The 12,038-nt window shown below is 42.5% G+C and overlaps 1 non-coding gene across 1 annotated transcript; it reads left to right on the plus strand.

Moving 5' to 3' along the window:
* Nucleotides 1-752: 752 nt before the first annotated feature.
* LOC120109376 lies at nt 753-858 on the plus strand. The gene has a single exon (XR_005510285.1). It is a non-coding gene; the product is annotated as a small nucleolar RNA R71 (small nucleolar RNA).
* Nucleotides 859-12,038: the final 11,180 nt, after the last annotated feature.

Consider the following 12,038-nt stretch of genomic DNA (forward strand, 5'->3'; position numbering starts at 1 on the left):
CTTCCTTTCGCTTGTTTAATGCATTGGCTAGTTGACCCATTTGGGATTCTAGCTTAGCAATTGATTGCGTGTGAGAGTGCAATAGTTGTGTGTTTGCCTCCAAACCTGGAAGGGCAGTCAACACTTTCTCCTCAAAGGCTGTATTTCTTTGGGTTGGAGGAGGAGGGTCTTGAAATTGAGTTGAGGGACGGTAGAGATGAAAATTCTGAGGGTTTTGAAAATTTTGGGAGTAGGGTTGGGCAGTATTTGAAGCTTGCTACCTCCAAGAAAAATTTGGATGATTCCACCATCCCGGGTTATATGTATTGGAAAATGGGTCATTACCCGGTCTGGGCTGTGTTTGGGCAGCATTGATGTGTTCTTGTACGAGTTCGGGAAATTGGGGTGCTGAGGGGCACTCATGAATAGGGTGCGATGGCCTAGAACAGATAGCACACACTTGTGCTTGGGAAGAGCTAACGATATGTCCTCCTATCATCAATAGATCAATCTTATGGGACAATGCATCTACCTTGCTAGACAGGTCCATGGAATGACTTATTTCACAAATGGTCCCTTTTCTTTGAGAACTCGGGGGTGCTTGACGAGAACAGGAAGCATGGTGGAGGGAGTTTTCATTAAGATTTTCAAATAATTGCCATGCTTCACGCTCATTTTGAAGCATGAATGTCCCCCCGCATGCAGCATCGATCATCTGACGGTTTCGTTCAGTCAAACCATCATAAAAATATTGCACTAGCTGCCACTTAGGTATTTGATGATGAGGGCATTTACGGATTAGGTCCCGAAATCTCTTCCAAGTTTCATGAAATTCTTCTCCCTCGATTTGGGAGAAGCTTGTAATGGCACGTCTAAACTGGTTCGTTCTTCCTATGGAAAAGTATTTTTTAAGGAATTCTTGTTGCATTTGTCCCAAGAACGAATCGAGTTAGCTTCTAAAGAATTCAGCCATTGTTTGGCTCTATCTTTAATGGGAGAAAAGGAATAATCTAAGTTTCAGAGCATCATCAGTGAAGTTCTGAATCTTGACAGTGGTGCAAATCTCAAGGAATTCATCTAGGTGTTTATATGGTTCTTCGTTGGTGAGCCCATAAAAAGATGGGAGCATTTGGATCACACTAGACTTTATTTCATATTGTACCGCTGCTACCTCAGGTAATCGAATGCAAGATGGGGAAGTGTAAATGGTGGGAGTAAAGTACTCCCTCAGGAGTTTGGGTTGTTCTTCAGCCATCTCAGGAGGTGGGGATGATTCTAATGTTCTGATCTCAGCTCGAATACTCCTAAGGGTCCGTTCTATTTCAGGGTCAAAAGGTAATAGGTCACGTACTTGATCAGTCAAGCATGCAATAAAAGATAAACACATCAATGCTTGTATTTGTCCTAAAATCACTAGACAGCTCCTAACTGGTTTGAAGAGGGCACCTAAGCCTCCAATCCGGTCTAATGAACCGAGTTGACCAGGTAAGCTCCCAGGTAAGTGGAGGGGTCACGATGCGTTTGCAAAGGTCCCACTTAAAACCCACTTGCCTCGAACAGATGAACTGTCTCCCTTATAGGGACAAAGCTTGCCTAGACATCAACTAAGCCACAGAGCGAAATTGGTGCAACTTTCGGTGATCTTCGTCCTATTGAGCTCGAATGTCCCTAGGAGCCAACGTCTAATTGATTTTAATTAAAGTGACACTATGTGAGATTGAGTTCACCTAAGTTAGGTAAGAATCCGGTCATGAAATCTGGCTCTTATCTTGTTGGGATGATTGCCCTTACTATGTGCGGATTAATTTGTGTATGTGTATCAAGCATGCATTCACACTTTTGCTGAAATTAAAATCAAACAATCACCACAAAATTTCAAGCTAATAATTAATTTAAATAAGAAAGGTTTAGAGGTTACCAAAGGGAATTTTACCAGCAATTTAAAATTTTTTAAGCAAACCTCTAAAGCATTCCTTTTCCAGCTATTCTTCTTTTGATCATCCCAGATTTTTCCTTCGATTCCTGATCAAATAAGACCAAAAGAAAAATTAAAAAAAAAATTAGTAGAAGAGAAAAAGGAGATAAGAAAAGTAACAATAATAGAAAATAATTTATACATATATATATATTTTTTTTGAAAGTTTTTTTTAATTAATTAATTTTTTTTAATGATAGGAAAAATAACTATGCAAGCAATCCCCGGCAACGGCACCAAAAATTGATCGGTTCTCTCAATTTCAAAAGTAAACCACGCAATAGCACGTATCCTGTAGGATAGTGATTACGGATGTCGGTCCACAGGGATTGGAGACAAGTTATTTTTCTTTTAAAAATAAATCACGAAGAAGAATTTGCTAACTTGATTTAACTAAATTAATCTATGAGTACGAATTGAAATTTATCAAAGTAGATGGATCTAGGGTTTGAAATCCACCGCGTAGCATTGCATTAGGGACTGTGTTCTTAATTTTTATCTTTTGGTGAGGCATGCAAATTGGCTACAAGCCTTTTAAAATAAAAGCATAAAGAGTGTTAGGAAGATCCATCTTCGGTGTAGCATGAAGTGTCTACCTAAGTATGCTAATCTAGGATGCAGCACACTTCATCTTCCTAGGCATGGATCATCTTAGACTACTTTAGCAAACATGATTAGTAACTAGCATGCTCAAAGTTTAAATATCATAAAGGAATATTTCATTGAAAATAAAAATTTAAACAAGCTCCAAAATAATAAAAAAAATAAGAACTACAATGCCCTGATACATTGCTAGGGCTTCATTCAGCCCTAGACTAGACGTTTAGCTGCGCATGGCTTCCGGACGACCTCCCATCTTCAAATGAAATTGATCACCTCCCATTATTCCCAAAATATACAAAACTATTCTCTTTCCCCCTCCTTTCTCTCTTTTTTTATTTCTTTTTCTCTTCTTCCCTCTCGGCTCTCTTCTTCTTTTCACCGAAACAGAGGGTCTCCCTTGTTTTTCTCCCCCAAGCTCTCCCCAAGCCGATGGCCACCCTCCTCCTTTTATAGCTGTCCGGAGTGCTCATTTGGGAAGGGAGAAGAGATCACGGGTGGCTGATTCCGGGGCGTGATGCCGGAGGGCAGATCGCGGACGAAGACGGCGAGAAATGGGAGGCTGGGTTGTGGGCTGTAGATCTGTGGAGCGGCTGGGTCTCGGCGTGATCCGTGGAGCGGCTGGGGTGCAATGCTGGGAGGAGCGGAAGAAGAAGGTGGCCGGATCCATGGCGTGATACGCTGGGAGAATGGCTGGATCTCGGGTGACGACGTGGACGGCGCTAGAGACGGATGCCGACGGCTGGGATCGCGGAGGAGTGGTCGCTGGCTGCACTGGCGGATGGCGGAATACCCGGGGATGAAGACGATGCCGTGAATCTCGGCTGCTGGGAGGGGCTGATCGGAGGATCGATGGGAGGACGCCGTGGACGGCCGTGATGCGCTGCGGGAGGAAGAAGATGCACAGTGAAATTTCGTAACACTGTTCATATGAACAGTGTTTTCACGGAACACTGTTCATATGAACAGTGTCATTTTGGAACACTGTTCATATGAACAGTGTTTTCAGTAATTTCGGGAAAAATTCTTTTCTTGCTCTATTTTGACGTGAAAATGGGCATATGTAGATTTAAAATAAAGGTCTCCCCTGTTTTGCTTAGTTTGGAAACGTGATGCAGAGATGAGAATTTCTGAACCGTTGGATTGCTTGGGGGAGCTACGAACAGTGGTCGCGGGAAAGGAATGGAATTGGTTGGGAATTGGCTTTGGATTTGAGGTGGGTCATGATCGTTGACTTGCTTAAACTTATTCTCGAGCCCAATGTTATTTAATTCTTGCTAAACTGCTTCAGACCGAACTCGACCAGATAAAATAAACAAGACTAAAAACAAGACCGTGACTTAATAAAAAAGAAGGGTTAATCAAACATTTTTCCTCATACAAGAATAATTATCTAATCAGGACCAAAACCTATTTAATCATAGCCTTAGCTTGATTACAACTCCATCAGGTTACTAAACCGGGTCAACACAATCTCCTCCTTATATGTTTTCATGAAAGATTACAACCAGGAGAGAGACAAGTTCAGAGTCTGTTTTGAGAAAAGAATTATTTACCTCTTACCATATTTTAAATTTATTTCAATGTTTATTCAATTTCATGGTAAAGTATGCATTTATCAGTTTAAGAACATTGATAAGTGCTATGAAAAGATAACTAAATTATAAATTATTCAGCACTTATCAGATCTAGTCCTCATCCTCGTAGTATAAGTGGTGAGGGGAGGTCGAGCCTGATGGGACTGAGTCTGGCGTGGACCTCGCTGAGCTGGATGACTCTGTGCCGAAACCTCCGACTCAGCTGCTCGGGGCACAGATGGACCATGAGCCTCTCTCTCTCTGTAATGCTCCCACCTGCTCTCTGAGGTCTCTAATCTCAGCAGTCATAATGTCCATCCTGCTCGTCAATCCGTCAGAGAGAGTCCTCACCTGAGCTGACACAAGCTCAGTCATCCTACTCCAAAACTCCTCTGTGCACCCCGTGGGTACGGATGACGACGGGCCAGCCTCTGAAGGTGCCATAGAATGATCCTCAGGTACCTCAGCCTCAGGAATGGGGTCTCCAACCTCTGGTGCATCACCTTCCGATGCATGTATCCCTGCTCCTCCACGCACCCACTGCCCGTTCACCTTCTCATAACCCATGCGAACTAGGGACCATGCAGTGTAAGTGTTAGTGAATAATAGATGCCCGGAGATCTCTCCCTCCGCAGATATGTCATACTGTCGAAAAACTAGGGTGAGTATCATACCATAGGGCAGGAAAACTCTCGATTTGCATATAGCCTCTCTCATTTGCCTGATCATCATAGCTGGGAGGTTCAGGGAATGCCCTGAATGACGTGCTCCATAATGACCAAATCTTGCTCAGATATGTGATCAAATCTCCCACTTTTCAGAAACAAAATTCGACCTATGAAGTTGTGCAACAAGCTCATCTCAGCTGATAGAGAGCTAGCTATCACATTTTCGGAGTAGTCAAAATCATCTCTCTTAAAGATCAACTGTAGAGCTCTCAACTTGCTTTTCGGTCTTTCTGGAGTTGCACCTTCGCAGGGGAGATGAAGCAACTCACTCAAACTTTCTTTCGAGACCCTAACCCTTACTTCTCGGACTTCAGACACAAACCCTCCCGGTCCAACTTTTAGGAAGGCGTAGAACTCACGAACCAAGCCCGGATAGGTCACCAAATCTAGGGAGCAAAGATACTCCCATCCTTGCCTTCGGATCCAATCCCCCAAATGGAACCCTTCTTGATCCAAAAATTCGGAGTGGATCCTTCTCCCCGTGGTTACCGGTCTCCTCGCATATTTTGCAAGTTGTACTGAAGGGGAAGGAGGTGGAGGAGGTTCTACACATATCTCACCTTGTGGGGGTACTGTAGAAGAGTCTCTAGCATGTCTATCTACAATGGTTGGACGTGAGACTCTCCCGGATCTCTTAGCAACGGCTCGCTTGGGTCCCATTTTCACAAAATCCTTCCTTAGGTCTTGATCTAACGGCGTAGAGAAGCGATCTAGCACTGTTTGGAGATGATTAGAAGGGATTGGAGAGTGGGAATAGGGTTTCAGGAAGAGGACAAGATGAAACAATGCCCTAAAATAGCTCACGGGTCCCTCTTTAAAAACAGGGTCCCGCCGTTGGGTCGACTCAACGTGGGGTCGACCCCATTCTGGCTCGGGTCAGCCCCAGTTTAGGTTAAATTTTTTTTTTTTAAAATTCTTTCTTTCTTCCAATCCTTACCAATTCTTTATGGGACAATGATACATGAGTAAGGAGTCTATAAATGGCTAGTTTGACTAATGTTTCATGGGTTTTTCGAAATGGGAGGAGAGTATCATGAGACAACTTGTTCCTTTTATATGTCTTCCATCAAAAGGATCACATATGCCTAATTTTCTCCTAAGCATGCAAAATCTATCTTCACTTAAAGATTTTGTGAATATGTCAGCTAGTTGTTTCTCGGTACACACATGCTCAATACATACATTTTCATTTTGAACATGATCTCTAATGAAATGATACCTTATTTCAATATGTTTGGCTTTAGAGTGCTGAACCAAATTTTTGATAAGGTTGATGGCACTAGTGTTATCACACTTTATAGGAATGTTATCTAGTTTAATTCCATAGTCCTCTAGTTATTGCTTGAGCCATAGTACTTGAGCACAGCAACTTCCGGCAGCTATATATTCGGCCTCAGCCATTGACAATGCTACTGAATTCTGCTTTTTGCTAAACCAGGATACTAAGTTATTCCCTAAGAATTGACATGTTCCACTAGTGCTCTTCCTATCTAATTTGCATCCAGCAAAGTCTGCATCAGAATATGCAAGTAAATCTAGATAGGAGTTTCTAGAGTACCACAATTCTATGTTTGTGGTTCCTCTCAAATATCTAAGAATTCTTTTGACAGCACTTAGATGTGACTCCTTAGGATCTGATTGGTATCTAGCACATATTCCCACACTAAATACTATGTCTGGCCTACTAGCAGTAAGGTAAAGTAAAGATCCAATTAAGCCTCTATAAAGCTTCATATCTATACTTTTTCCTTTTTCATCTTTGTCTAGCTTACTAGTGGGATTCATTGGAGTGCCTATTCCCTTGTGATTAGATTCATTTCCAAACTTCTTTAATATTTTCTTTGTGTACTTAGTTTGATGAATAAAGATACCTTTCTTAGTTTGTTTGATTTGTAATCTGAGAAAGAAATTTAGTTCTCCCATCATACTCATCTCGAATTCTCCTTGCATTAATTTAGCAAACTCTTTGCAAAGATTATCATTGGTGGCACCAAAAATTATGTCATCTACATATATTTGTACTACTAGCAAATTTTTGTCTTTTCTTTTGAGAAAAAATATTTTATCTACATTTTCTCTGCTGAAATTATTATTCAGTAGAAATTTGCTTAGTCGATCATACCAAGCCCTAGGTGCTTGTTTCAATCCATATAATGCCTTATGTAATCTAAACACATGATTTGACAATTCATGATTCTCAAAATCAGGAGGTTGCTCTACATATACTTCTTCCTCTATGAAACCGTTTAAGAAGGCACTTTTTACATCCATTTGATATAATTTGAAATCTATGAAGCATGCAAAAGCTAGAAGTAATCTAATAGCTTCTAATCTAGCCACGGGAGCAAATGTTTCCTCAAAATCTATCCCTTCTTCTTGATTGTAACCCTTAGCTACAAGTCTAGCTTTATTTCTTATAACTATCCTATTTTTATCTAATTTATTTCTAAAGATCCATTTTGTTCCAATTACAGAATTATGCTTTGGTCTCTCAGTTAATGTCCGTATATTGCTTCTTTTGAATTGATTTAATTCTTCTTGCATAGCATTTATCCAATTTATGTCTTTTTTAGCTTCTTCATAAGTCTTAGGTTATATTTGTGAAACAAAAGCAAGATAGTCATTTAAATTTCTAAGAGAGGATCGAGTTCTTACCCCTTAAGATGGATCACCAATGATTAAGTCTTTAGGGTGTCCATGTGCGTACCTCCATTTCTTTGGCAAGTCTTGAGATTGTGGTGGCACGCGATCATTTTTCTTTTCTTGATTTGGCACGTCATCAAGATTCAATTTTTCAAAGTCAATAATTCCTACATCACTATCAGACTCACTATCAGACTTATCAAAAATTATATTAATTGACACTTCAACTACAAGAGTTCTTTTGTTGAACACTCTGTATGCTCTACTAGATGTAGAGTATCCTAAGAAGATACCTTCATCTGACTTGGCATCAAATTTACTTAGATCCTCCTTGCCATTGTTTAAAATGAAACATCTACATCCAAATACTCTAAGATATTTAGCTGTTGGTTTCTTGTTCTTCCAAAGTTCATAAGGAGTTTTCATGGTTATAGGTTAATGCCATCGGGGTGGGCTGCAGATTTTTTTTTCTTCTTTGAGGATGGCTGAATCTTTCTTTTTTTTTTTCCAAAGCAATGGCAATGGAGGCTAGGGTTCTTTGTGGTGGAAGGAAGGAGGAAGAAGATGGGTTGCTGGATGGGTGAGATTGGGTTCGTGGGATTCAACCAAGTGACTAGAATTGGGCACCCAATTGAGTGGGCAGCTGAAATTGGTTTGCACCTAATGGGTTGGCCGGCTTGGGTTATTTAGTGTCCTATTGGGATTAGGACTCAAGGAAGGACGTGGGAAGGGGTTGTGGCATGAGGAATACGGCTGGGGAGGCTGATGTGGCACACAAGGAGGCGCACCTAAGGGAACAAGGCATGAAACAAGGAAGAGAGAGAGTGGATAAGGATGAATTAGTTTTGGAAATCTCATCCAAACTAATTCAAACTTGGAAGGCATGAAGGGGAGGCGTCCCACCTCTTCCTTCAGCCTCTTGGCATCGCACCAAGCAAGGGACTTGCCCCTCCTCACGTTCACAAGAAAAAATTTTGAAATCCAAAACTAACTTCATTCATCATACCCTCCTTTATATAGAAGGAAAGGTTGGCAAAGGATAAGGATAAGAACTACACAGAATTTTAAATTAGACTCCTAATTACATGTGGACTCAATTCAAAATTTAAATTTTCTAGTTGACCAATCAAAGGCCTTGACACCTAAGCCTAGACACCTAAGATCCATATCTATGGCGTGTGGATTGAAACCCATCAAAAGGAATTCAGCCGCATGCCATGAATATTTATTTTGGTGGAACTCCTTCTCGGGTACCAACATCAGCATGAAGTTCGGGAGACTCCTCAAATATCATCTGATATCCAAATTTCATGTTCTTATAGTCATTGGAAATCTACGGATGTCTACTTTCCAACAAAATTTGAATCAACTTAATCAGACTTCTGTAGCTCTCGAAATCTTTAAAATACCATAAGGTATTCAATCTGTCACGGATTTCAACTGGATCTGAACTCTGAATTTCTTCCACATGTGGAGGTCTTCATGGTTGAACTTCTCTTTATTTTGACATGTGACCACTTCTAATTAGCCATGGACCCATTCACGCCTTAGACTCAATCTAATTGACACTGAAGAGGCTAACCCATTGTGAATCAAATCACTTATTGCAGGGGCTCAATCTAATTTCAGCTTGGACTCAACTGTTCTTGGACTCAAATTCTTTTCACCCCTCACCCAATGTCCCACACCATTAGAATGAGGGTGGTTCTCCTGCATCAACTCTCCCCGGCTGGAAAAAGACTGGACTCTGTCGAGTTCTGTGACTGATAGAGCTCGTAGAGATCCGGGTTCAGCCGTTGGACTTCTTCCATCTTCAACTAAGAGCAATCTGAAATTGGTCTGCCCTTCCATTTAACCAAAAATTTCTGATATCCCCCTCGATGTGTGGACACAATCTGATCATCCAAGATGTCTTCAATGGTGTCTTTAGGGGCTGATCGACGTGGTAATGATGGGGGTACGGCTGGAGGGTCTTCATCTTCAGCAAAGTGACCTTCGTAAAGCTGCAGGTATTCAACATTGAAAATTGGGCTAACCTGCAAGTCTTCAGGCAAATCAAGCATATATGCATTAGGTCCCATTCGTTTCAGTACCTTGAAAGGGCCGGCACGATGAGGACGTAGCTTCTGAAAATTTCTGCGAGGGAAACATTCAGCATTCAACCGCATCATCACAAGGTCTCCTTCTTTGAATTCCATGGGACGTCGCTTCAAGTCTGCTTGTTGCTTGTAAATCTCGGTGTTGGTGACCAAACGACGTTGAACTTCAGCATGGATGTCTTGTATGTGCCTAGCGAAGTCTTCACTACCTTCGTTGGTCCTTGTGTTGATGGGAAGTGGTACAAGATCAATAGGCCGCCGCGGCTTCAACCCGAGAACAATCTCGAAAGGTGACAATCCTGGGGTACGGTTGACACTGCTGTTGTAGGCAAACTCGGCATGGGGTAAAATCAGATCCCATGACTTCACATGATCCCGGACTAAGCATCAAAGAAGGTTTCCAAGACTGCGGTTGACCACCTCGGTCTGCCCATCGGTTTGGGGGTGATAGGCGCTGGAGAAGGAAAGACGGGTGCCAAGTTTCACCCAAAGTGTCTTTCAAAAATAGCTAACAAACTTGACATCACGATCAGATAAAATAGTCTTCGGGAGCCCATGTAGACGAACCACTTCTTTCAAGAACAAATCAGCAACTCGTGATGCATCATAAGTTTTCGCACAGGGCACAAAGTGCGACATCTTTGAAAACCTGTCAACAATGACAAAAATAGAATCATATCCTCGTACCGTCTTGGGCAACCCAAGCACGAAGTCCATGCTGAGGTCCTCCCATGGTGAGCTCGGCAATGGCAGTGGAGAGTAGAGGCCGGCATTGGATTTTGTTCCCTTGGCTAGTTGACAAGTTCGGCAATGTTTGATGATTCGGTGGACATCCTTGCGCAAGGTCGGCCAATAGTACCTATCCTCCATCATAATGACGGTCTTGTCACGTCCGAAGTGACCAGCAAGACCTCCCCCATGAACCTTCCGGATGATGTGGTCGCGGAATACATAGGCGTGTGCCACGGAAGAGAAAGCCGTCATGGATCGAAAAATCAGAATGCTGCCGGTGACTCCCTGCTGAAATTTCGGTGTAGATAGGCTGAAAATATGCATCAGTAGAATATAGAATTTTCAGATCATTGAAGCCCGTTACTTCTGCATTCAAGAGGGTGAGAACATGTGTCTTCCGGCTAAGGGCATCAGCGACTCGATTTTCTGCACCCGGCCTATGCTTCAATACAAAAGTAAATTACTGCAGCACATCCACCCATCTCGCATGTTGCGCACTTAGCTTCTTTTGTGAATTGATGTACTTTAAAGAGTCATGGTCGGTGTACATGACAAACTCTCGATGTAGAAGATAATGCTTCCAATGTTTAAGAGTTTGAACCACAGTATAAAACTCAATATCATAAGTGGAATACCTTCGCTTGGCGTCGTTGAGCTTTTCGCTGTAGAAGGCGACGGGATGACCTTCTTGGCTCAGAACTCCACCAATCCCAATGTGAGAAGCATCACAAGCGACTTCGAAGAGCTGATCAAACTCTGGAAGTCGAAGAATTGGGGCTTGGGTTAGACATTCCTTGATGTCTTCAAAGGCTCTAGTGGCGGCTGGCGTCCAACGGAAATTTTCAGCCTTCATACAATTGGTGATTGGTGCTACTATGCTGCTGAAATTTCTTATGAACCGGCGGTAGAAGGAAGCCAAGCCATGGAAGCTCCTCACCTCATGAATGTTACTTGGCGTCGGCCACTCCTGAATGGCACGAACTTTCTCCGGATCCGCTGCAACACCTTGATCTGAAATTATGAAACCAAGGAATGGTACTTGTGATTCAGCAAAGAAGCACTTCTTCAGGTTAACATAAAGTTTTTCTGATTGAAGTGTAAGAAGCACTCGGTGAAGATGTTGCTGATGCTCCACACGGCTGCGACTGAAAATCAAAATGTCATCAAAATAAACAACCACAAAGCGCCCAATGTACGGTTTCAGCACTTGATTCATAACCCGCATGAAAGTACTTGGTGCATTGGAGAGACCAAACGGCATAACCATCCATTCATAAAGGCCATCCTTGGTCTTAAATGACGTCTTCCACTCATCCCCAAGTCTGATTCTGATCTGGTGGTAGCCACTTCGAAGGTCCAACTTGGAGAAGATGGTGGCTCCATGCAACAAATCCAGCATGTCGTGAAGCCGCGGGATCGGAAAACGGTACTTCACTGTAATCTTGTTGATTGCTCTGTTGTCCACGCATATCCTCCATGAACCATCCTTCTTGGGAGTAAGTAGAGCCGGGACGGCACATGGACTGAGGTTCTCTCGGATGAATCCCTTGTCCAAAAGTTCTTGGACTTGGCGGTGAAGCTCCTCATGTTCTCTCGGATTCAGCCGGTATGCGGGAAGATTCGGTAAGCTTGAACCGGGCACCAAATCTACCGCATGTTGGATGTCCCTCATCGGTGGAAGCTCCATGGGAAGGTCCTCAGGGGT

The sequence above is a fragment of the Phoenix dactylifera genome, unplaced genomic scaffold, assembly GCF_009389715.1.
Source record: "Phoenix dactylifera cultivar Barhee BC4 unplaced genomic scaffold, palm_55x_up_171113_PBpolish2nd_filt_p 002089F, whole genome shotgun sequence".
NCBI lineage: Eukaryota > Viridiplantae > Streptophyta > Magnoliopsida > Arecales > Arecaceae > Phoenix > Phoenix dactylifera.